Here is a 10,977-nt window from a genome sequence, read left to right as displayed (position 1 = left end):
ACGCAGATTTCTCATATAATAAGAATGTTGTGTGTGTGTGTGTGTGTGTGTGTGTGTTTGTGTGTGGGTGTGTGTGGATATGTGTATTGTTATTGTTGTTTTTAATAGGCTTAGCAAGTTTAGGCTAACCCTATTACACTAAGGAGTCATTTTAAAACAGCAAGATAAAATTTTAAACTATGAATTCAGGTAGCATATATAAGCTTGTTAAAAGACCTTGAGTATAGATATCCTTTATCACCCAGCCCCTTCACTTAAAATAAATAAATAAATAAATAAATAAATAAATAAATAAATAAAAATAAAATGTAAAACCAGGGCCCAGGAGTTTGGCCTAGTAGTAGAGTGCTTGCCTAGCATGCACAAAGACCCGGGTTCGATTCCTCGGTACCACATACATAGCAAAAAAACAGAAGTGGTGTTGTGGCTCAAGTGGTAGAGCCCTAGCCTTGAGAAAATCCAGGGACAGTGCTCAGGCCCTGAGCTCATGCCCAGGACTGGCAAAAAACAACAAAAACAAAAATGTAAAACCATTATTGTCTTCTTTGAAATGGAGAAAAATTATAATAGAGATAGAGATGCTTGTTAAATGATAGACTTTTACTTTTTCTGAGGGAAATCTCTGAGTAGATAATTTATTTAGCAATGAAAGAAGAGGAAATTATAGGAAGTCCCTATATTTTTCTTCATGGTACAACTTGGAGATCAATGTATATGTGTAGTTACAGACCATAATACACTAAAATGTTCACATGCAACATATTGTTAAACTTCCAAATTCTGTAGACCAACACTCAGAAAGTAAACAGCAATTGTATGCATATTGAACTCCAGGCCCAATAATCAAGAAGAGATTGTGTGACTTACTCCATGAAAGAAAATGTTTGGACATCAGTTTCACTTAAAGAAAGAAAAAGATTGGATTTTAGTTTTACTTAAAGAATTCATATCATCTCCTAACTCTCCTAATTGTAACCATTAATAGAAATAACTAATTCTCATGACTTTAAAGAATTAGTACTAGTACTAGTAAGAAATCGCTTTTTAAACAGTATCAACCAAGATTATAACCCACATAACTATATTGCTAGAATAAAGCATTTTATCCTCTCTCATAACAACATATGTATTGAATATCTACCACTTGTAAAAACATATGATAGTCTCCATGAGAGAATCAAACATAAGTCACACAAAAGGTACCTTCAATCAGTGTATATGTGGTATTTCAGGAGGTTAAGATAGGTAAGTCATGCTCACACATAAGTCAATAGTATAAATAAAGGAAAATGTCAGGAATGGAAATATTAAATTCCTCAAGGACAAGGATATGTCTGGCTTGTTTATCTCTCTGTTTGAGCCTCTAGATTAGTTCTTGCACCACAGTAAATGTTCAAAAATAATATAAAGAAATCTATAAACTCAAACAAAATCTAGGATTGCAAGTAGGAAAGAGCCATCCTAGAAATAAGGCAAATGGGATATATAGTTGGATGGTAAGGCATGACGAGAGTTTTCAAATATGCAGAGATGCGACAAACTCATGGAATATGGTACTTGAGGAAGCAGCCAAATTTGGGGTGTGTTCTGTGAGTGGGTTAAATCTATGTGGAGAGCTTGGCTTTCCAGAGCAGACTGCAAAGCACAATAGAACCTTCTGGAACAAAAGGAAGTGTGCTGTATGCCTTAGACAACTCTGCTTAGATTGGTGATTGGGAGATCTTTATGAAAATGTGTTAGAGGATAAAAGGAAGGGAAGAAGTGACTAGTTAGAAGTATGTTGCATCCACAGAAGAGAATTGAGATGTGTTTGTTACGATTGCTAAAGTACTGAAACACAAAGGACTGAAGGATGGGTCCCTAATTGAAGGCTGATCCCAGGATCTCAGTCATGGCCTAGAAATTAAAGAACGAAAGAGGGGCTGGGGCGAGGATTTCAGAGTGAAGAAATGAGCAATGTCTTGATTTAATTGGAATCTCTAACATATGTCTGTGTTTATGACTTTATCTAAATTATCTGTTTATTTCAGAAAAATAAGTACAAATGACAAAAATACTCCCACTGGTAAACATTGCGTGTCACATTTAAAAAAAATCTACATGTGCGTGTGTGTGTGTGTGTGTAAAGACAGACACGTGTGTACCTGTACTTCTAATATGACATGATTATACAATATACTAGTTAATGACATGTTTTCCTGTGTGATAACTGGATGGGAATATTTTTTTGATGCTGTAAACATGGAGTGGCATAGATCACAGATTACAGTACTAGGTACCTAGCTTAATATTCCAACCCCAAATCCAGTCATGTTTCTGTCCTTAAAGCTGTTCTGCAGTGCCGGGAGTTTGGCCTAGTGGTTAAAGTGCTTGCCTAGCATGCATGAAGACCCGGGTTCGATTCCTTGGTATCACATACATAGAAAAAAAAAAAGCTGTTCTGCAGTATAGCTGGAGATAGACACAGTAAGCTCTTCATTTGTACTCACTTCAAAAACTAAACATTAAAGAATACTGGCAAGTTTTGAGATATCGCTGAAAAATGATCATTGCACTTCTAAGGCTAGTATTTGTTTGGTTGGATTTTCTAAACATCTATTTGCAGCATAGTCCTAGGGAAATGAATGAGAACCAGAATTTATTTATGAAATTAGGCAAAGATTCAGCAGCTGACTTATCTGTAGATTGTAGTGATTAAGTAGTGCAGAATGAATCATAAGTTTGTAATATTGCTGCATTCATATTTCAGATAAGAGTTTGAATTCAGCTCCCACAATAACTAGTCATTTAAGATACAAAAGGAATTTTATGGATTAATCATTTTAATATCTTCCCTTTGACGCTGGCTAACTAAACAAAAACATGACTCAGGGAGGAGGGAAGTAGGAACCTTATTTTGTTGGCTTATCTCTATGAAACAAGCACTTGAAAATAAAATATATTACATCAAAGCATAGGGAGGAGCTCTGGTGGCTGAATCAATTCTGATCAGATTAAGAAAGAGCAATATATTTTTGCATGGTTAATAAATAGATCAAACCCCCGCAAACCTGAGGATATGTGGATGCCACATCTAACTTTAATTTTCAAATATCCCTATCTGGTAATATCATCTCTTCAGAAATAAAATTGTATTGTATTGGTTTATCCTATTCAGTAACTATAGTTCCTTTGCCAGCCCTTGGACATGATCCTGAATTTTCTTTGTATTCCTAAATTTTTTAAAAAAGGTCTCCTTAAATCTTGTAGTAGGAATTAATAAAGACTAAAAGAAACCACTATAGAAGGTTTTAACCAGAAGCAAACACCTTTCACAGAGCCTCTGTGGATCTGTAAAATGATACTTTAGGAAGTACCAGATTTCTTAGTGGATTCCGCACCAAAGGGGAAAAGCAATTAACGGAATGCTTATGGAAGGAAGTATTTAAACTGTTTGTTTTATACAAGAGAACAAGCCAAGTCAAGCATTTCTAATCTGCAAAGAAGGGGTTTAATGTGACTTAAAACATTCTGATTACACAAAGTTATATATATATATATATATATACACACACACACATATGTATATAAATATATATATATTGCTTCACAAAGTTCCAAGACCTAATTAATGCTAAGCATTTGTATTTCTGTATAACCAACTAAAACCACAGTAATATTATGAATGTGTCATTAGTTAGAAACAAAACTAACTTAACTTGATAAGGTGAAATTTCTGCAGATGAAATACCTAAACTTTTCATTTCCACAAAAATATTGGTTGTGTTATTTTCCTTTCCTACTACTTTTATGCTTAAAATTCTAACAGTCATCTATCTATTAATCATCAATTTGTCTATTATCCATTGTCTATATTATCTATTTCTCTATTAACCATTTGTCTATCTATTATCCATCCATTCATCTGATTATCCATTTGTCTACCTACCTAGCTATCTTTTTTTTTCTGGTCTGGGGCAAGCATCACACAACATCTATTTCCATGTTCAGAAGCACACACAAGTTCATTCAAGCCTTTGGGTCATTCACTTTTGTAAGGATTCATTTTACAAGGATCTCCATAAAACAATGCAGAATCATGTATACAATTATTAAATTATCTGACATCAAATTTGGCAAGCAGAGTATGTCCTTAAGCACAAATTCATCTTGTTTTCTTTGTCAAAGTAAGCAGGGATCAGACAGAGATTGGTTTCTATCATTTTAAAAAGGATCTTTTAGAAAAAAATAATATATTTTTGAATTCAGCTATTGACAGACACTGGTTAACCCTCTTACACAGGCAAGGAAACCATTCACTTGCAACTCATCATCCATGTGCAGATGTTTACTCTGAAGGCAATGGGAGAACATGAGATAAAATGAAGTACAGAGAATGCTTAACATTATTCAAAAGATCTCTGGCTGTAGCGTGGACTGCAGGGGAGAAAAAGTAGATTGGTGGTAAATGGTGGCTAAGGCTTGCAAAGTCCAAGTAGAATGGAAACAATGACAATGTAAATTATCTTTCATAACTTCCTGGCCAATTGATTGAATAAGATAATAAGGACCAAGTCCAAGTTGCTGAGTAAGTGGTATCACTGTTTCTTCTATGCAGAGCACTTGGTATGAATTAAAATATTAAATGATTTCTTTCAATTACTTTATTTTAAAATATGTAGTAACCAATGTGTGTTATGAATGCATTTGTTTAGAGTTTGTTCAGTGGCAAAATTGGCTAAAGATTTGGAAAGGATAACAAAACCTAGGTTTCATATACTATCTCCAGCCACAATTTACATGAGGGCTTATGGACAAAAGGAAATCTATAAGAAGCAGTTAGTATAAAAGACTCATTTGTTTTGTCTGCACCTCATTACAAAGTGAAGAAAATGAATATTCTGATCAACATAGCCTTCACTCTTCCCCCCAACTAATCAGAATGCCAGTGTTGTTGTGAATTAATCATACAACTTAAAAGGGCATTCAAAGTTCTGTTGATGGCTTCAACAAGTTGTTAACACATGTCCTACAGAAGCATGACACTAGTAGTTAGGGACGTTGCTACTTACACGTGAAGTTTAGGGTTGCTATTCTTGTAAAGTGAAAAAAAATGTCATGAGCAGGTGTGGCAGATAAGGAGAAAAGAAATAAACTGTATTTCTATTTACCATATGCAGTTTCAAAGAAACAAAATCTGATGTAGAAAGCAAAATGACTGAGATATAACCCAAAAGGTATCATTGGATAAAAAGGTAGAATATTTGAGCATATTTCGATTGAAGTACGGATGTCATTGGAATCATGCCAAGTCTTCAGAATTCTACCTCCATGTATAGGAGATTGGGATCTACTGTTGCTGAGATGGTGATGTTGGTTGAATTACTAACATCACTGAGATTCTGTTTCCTAAGCCAAAAATAATCATGGCTGCTACAGCTGTCTTCCCAGTGTTCCTCAATGTTCTCCATGAGGAATTTCAGTTGCTATCAGGATTCTAGCCATGGCTGTCAGTCCACTGGGATTGGACCCCTCTCCAATCTCAGAAATGTTATGGATACTGATCAGTGTAGCTCAGTCATGGAGATGCCATTGCATTTGTAGACAGTTGGTGAAATCATTACTTGCAAGGAAAGATGAAGGGCCATTGCCCGGATTCTTTCATGAAAGAGTTTTACTTTATTTCATTCGCAGGGAGGTAAGTTGGTTGTTTTATTTCACTTCCCTTTTCTTTTGTGGTTCCTAAGAAAGTTCCCAAAATAAAAACGACAGTCTCTACTTTGAGAAGCTGTCAAGTCCGTTTTCTGCAAATGATTGAACTTGAGAAAAAGTGAGCACAAACTTACGTAGCTAACTTAAAATACCACAAAAATATGGGGTAGGGGGTGGGATCTGAATTTTAAAAAGTACTGCTGAGCCATTGATTTCCTCTATCTTTGAGCTGCCTCGCTTCTAACACGGAAAATTGAGAATAAAGGGCATGATTTTTAAGCCACTTTAGAGTTGGAATTTTCTGTTCTCTACAGTTATACAGCCCAGTCCTGCAGCAAGAAGAATAAGAAAAGGGGACCAGACACTTAGCACCTGTAATTATGGCTCTTACTTCACCTCTTTCTGCTAGGCATTTGTGAATTTCTTCCTTCGTGCATCAGGAGATGGGTGATTTCTTATTCCTTGTTGCATTCTGCACACCTACAGCCGTGTCTGTCAACAGGGGCTGCTTACAAATATTGTCAAATTGAAAGAGCACAGAATCTAAACATATGCACATGTTGTCCTACAAGGGCTGTTTGTGAGCTACTATGGACAGATTGCATTAGCAAATGTTCCATAATGAACATTATTAGAAAAACCAAGGTAATTAACGTAGCTTTCATTCTAAAGCAAAAACAGAAATTTCCATAATTTTAAATGCAAGAGCAGCATTATTTTTGAACAACTTCACATTTCTACAACACTGAGAAACAGAAATGAAGATGAAAAAAAACTGAACATACGACAATGTCTTCATAAAACTAAGCTTACTTCAGAGAGAAATGATAAATATTAAACATTTCTTCACCTACTTCTCAAGGTACACCTTTAGATTTATTTTGCATTCTCTCGTACATCCGATAACACTGCTCATTTCTTTTTGTTCCAAGAGTCACTTAGGCTTCAATGGACAACACAAAAATAACTAAGTAATGAGATAGTAAAAGGTACTACTCATTTGTTTGACCAGACTCAGAAAATCTTTTTCATTTTGATAAGATCATAATATATAAAATATTTATATAACATGTATATAATATATTTTATATAATATGTATATTATATATGTGTAAATATGTATCATTACTTTTTCCTTAAGGATGCAGTGTAGCTAGATAAGTAGTTGTGTAGTATTATTTCTACTGAAGCAAAAGACTGTCCTAAAATAGAAAAGAGACAGGAAGGGAACAAAAAATAGTCTCATTTGGCAGAAAAAAAGACAAACCAGCATCATCTTCTATTACTGTAACATTCAGCTAAAGCATAATAGCATTCACTACAATTTAGAATTTACCCCTCTCAGAAATGTAGGCAACTTCACAATAGGTGAACTTGTGATTTTTGTCACCAATAGAAGACCTATGTTCCTATCAATTTTTTTTCACAAATAGGCCTTTAATTTGTCATTACTAAAATTCTGAATTTTAAACAGATTCTTGGACTGGTGGTTCATATCCATCAGCTCGCTCGACTTTAGCACCAGTCTCATCCCCAGTAGCTTTTCCAGAACTGCCACCTTCACCATGAAGCTCCATGAGTTTTCCCAATTCAGACTTGGGCTTCTTGAGCATTTTCACTTTCCTAACGAAGACATCATGAAGTGGGTAAATAGACTGGCAAGCCTTTTCTATGTCTTTCCCAATGCTGTCTGGAATCAACTTATGAACTACTTCTTTCAAGTCATTGGTCTGCACTTCTCGGGTCATGATTTCCATCATCTTCTTCTGGATCTGGCGGACCTGCTGATGCTGAGCACATGAGATCGTGCGGATCTGATTGCTGTATTTTTTAGTAAAGCCAACACTGAACAGACGAAGCAAATGACCATCTGTAGTCTTGACATCAACATGAGCTTCAATCATGGTCTGCCACTTTTTGACCATGGAGCACATTTTGTCTCTGGTGAGATCCATGCCATGGAAGTTGGTCAGGCAGTTCTTGCCCTGAACGTCCTCAGTAATTAGCTTGAATTTTCTAAATGCAACTTCATCATTCTGCAGATCAGCAAGGCTCACTTCCAACACCAGACCCTTGAGGCCATCAGATGCGATTTTGGTTCCTTGAGTCCTCGTGACTAGTGTTTTCCCAATATCTCTGATACTGAACATGGCCGGGGCTTTCACATCATACCAATCGTTCTTAGAAAATGGGTCAACCACTTTCTTCTTGGCTCCTTTTTTGCCACCTTTCATAAGGCGCTTGTTCTTGCCGACCGCCATGGTGCTGGTCAGAGAGCCAAAAGGGCAAAGTATTCCTATCAATTTTATATAACACTTTTTTTGGTACGTTGTAGGGCTTAAACTCTGGGCCTGGGTGCTGTACCTGAGCTCTTCAGCTCAAGGTTAACATTCTACCACTTGAGCCACAGCACCAGATTATTGACATCAGAAAATGCCAATCATTTTTATCCCAACATTAATTATTCAACTTTTAGGTCTTGTTATTTGATGTGCTTTTAAGTATGCATGCATGTATGTAACTATATCATCATTTAAAATATTTTGATAACTGTTTGCAGTTGTTGACCTTTGTAATACCATAGTGGTTTAGGGATTTTTTTGTTTGCTCTCTCATTTTGTTGTTTTTTAGACTCAGGGCTTTGATGCTTGCTAGGAAGGTTCTCTACTACTACTTAATTCTACAACCCCAATCTGATACTGTGTACTTTATTGTATACTTTTGAAAACATTTTTCTGAAAAGTAACCCGGGGGCTTTACCAGATTCTCATGATGTAAAAGATATTAAGGACATCTGTATCTAAGGTGTATAAATGAGCTGCATGGTAACAGAAATACAAATCTGATGTTTGTGGTGGGTACCATCACATTTGACTTTTATTTTCATTTGATTCAAACCACAAATCCAAATTCCTACTAATAGCCCTTCCTTCTTCAAATACATAAAACATTTATTTTTAGTAATTAATTCTGTATATATTTTTCTTATTCGATAACTTTATTTTTTTCATATATTTTTATTGTAATTAATAGAAGGGTTACATGATATTTGCCAGATAGAAGGTGCATTAATTCACATACATTGATACCCTTTCACATGTCTTGGTCCCCATTTCCCTCCCCCCCACACCCACCCTTCATCTTGTTTTCCCCCTTCCCTATCCAATTTCAAATAATCAAATACAAATATATCTGATATATCAGGTAACAAAGTGAGATACTTTAACAATATGAGATAACCAAGGGACAGCAAAAGAGATGAGAGATAACATAGTACCTTAAGGTCAACAATCATTCATTATATGGCTTATGTTTCTGTATCCGAGAGGTCCTTTCATTTAGCGTCATACTATATGGCCTTTTGTATCAAGGTTTTGCTCTATTGCAAATCTCTGCTAGGAGAGCCCAAGGTTTCTACTGATTAGGACAAATGAGCGAAACCATTGAGCCTATGTTCCTTTAAGTTTGGCTTACTTCACTTAATATGATTTTGTCTAAGTCTTTCCATTTCCCAACAAATGGGGCAGTGTCATTCTTTCTGACAGCAGCATAGAATTCATTGTGTACAAATATCACATCTTGTTGATCCACTCATCAACTGAGGGACATCTAGGTTGGTTCCATATCTTTGCTATGGTAAATAGTGCTGCAATGAACATTGTTGTGCTAGTGGATGTATTATGTCCTTGTTTCTGGATGATTGGGTAAATGCCTAGTAGTGGAATTGCTGGGTCATAGGGGAGCTCTATGTTTAGTCTTTTGAGGAACTGCCATACTGCTTTACTGTTAGTGGGAGTGCAAATTTGTTATTCGATAACTTTAAACCATCATCATCATTATTATTATTTTGTTAGCCAGGGAAATTGAACCATGAGCCTGGGCACTGTCCCTGAGCTCTTCAGCTAAGGGCTACCACCCTAACCCTTGAGCTACAGTGCCACTTCCAATTTTCTGGTGATTAAGTGGAGATAAGAGTCTTGCAGACTTCTTAGAGCCATGGCTGGCTTTGAACTGTGATCCTCAGATCTCAGCTTCCTGAGTAGTTAGGATTATAGGCATGAGCCAAGGCACCCAGCTTAAATCATTAATTTAAGATGTGATTCTATCAAAGTGACTATCTCCAAAGAAGCATTGAAAGAAGACTATTTTTTTTTTTGCCAGTCCTGGGCTCGAGCTGAGGGCCTGAGCACTGTCCTTGGATTTTTCTCAAAGCTAGAGCTCTACCACTTGAGCCTCAGCACCACTTCCGGCTTTTTTCCTCGTATGTGGTACCAAGGAATTGAACCCAGGTCTTCATGCATGTTAGGCAAGCACTTTAACCACTAGGCCAAACTCCTGGCCCCTAAAGAAGACTATTTTATGTGAAAAGAAAAAATAATAATTCTTTCCTTTATCCATAAGCTATGTGTATATTTGTCTATGTGGAACCAAAGATATACTTTTAAGCATTTGTAGATCATAAAAAAGAAAAACATTTCTAAATGAAATGGGTTTTTATGTCAGATTATTAGAGGGCTATTTTGCCATTTTTCAAAGAGGAAAATATAAATTCATTCTATTATAAGATTGATAGTCATAAAGGAGACTGAGCTAAGGAAAAAAGTTTCAAGTTCAGAAACTTTCTTTTCTTCAATGCTTTTTTTGAAAGTTCCTAGTTAAGTTGGGCTGCCAGCACAGGTGAGATAAACAACACTGTCCCATGAGAACCTAGCTGCACATGTATGTTTATGGTGTGAGTTTCTTGTACAAAGGGAATATTTTATGCCCAGCTTTCCGACCCAAGACTGGGATTCCCTCACATAGGATCACAGGAAACTCAGTTAGTTACACTGGCAGATATCCACATGACCTTTAATTATTATTATTCTGGTTCTGGGACTTAGACTCAGGGCCTGGGTAATGTCTAGCTAGATAATTGATTTTCATGAAATCAAAACTTAGAATGTAGAACTGGTTTCAAATCCTAGATGCTCTAACTCCTATATTCTTAAAATATAGGAAACTACTAAAATACAAGAGGGAAAATACCCTTTGATAATGAAATTGACTCAAGAATATTATTTCTCCAATAAGAAACAAATGTTTGGGAATCGTATTGATTTCAGTTTAACCCGTATCACATTGGCAAGTGGCACTTCAGATAGACATGGATTAGCTAGAGGAATTCTTTTCCTGAGGATATTTGTCACTCTTCAGAGGTTGTTTTTTGCCTCCCCCACCCCTTTCTTTTGTTTTCAGAAAGGTTAATAGAGTTTTGCTGGAAATGTATGAACAATCCAATGCAAA

At 36.0% G+C, this 10,977-nt stretch overlaps 1 pseudogene; it reads right to left on the bottom strand.

The window, feature by feature from the left end:
• Positions 1-7,125: 7,125 nt before the first annotated feature.
• Positions 7,126-7,962, bottom strand: LOC150066677 (small ribosomal subunit protein eS1 pseudogene; annotated as a pseudogene).
• Between the last annotated feature and the right edge of the window lie 3,015 nt (positions 7,963-10,977).

This window comes from Megascapheus bottae, chromosome 2 (assembly GCF_031878675.1).
Source record: "Megascapheus bottae isolate mThoBot1 chromosome 2, mThoBot2.hap1, whole genome shotgun sequence".
In the NCBI taxonomy this organism is placed as follows: domain Eukaryota; kingdom Metazoa; phylum Chordata; class Mammalia; order Rodentia; family Geomyidae; genus Megascapheus; species Megascapheus bottae.
Note: the sequence above shows the minus strand (reverse complement) of the source record. Positions and strands in the feature narration are given on the sequence as shown.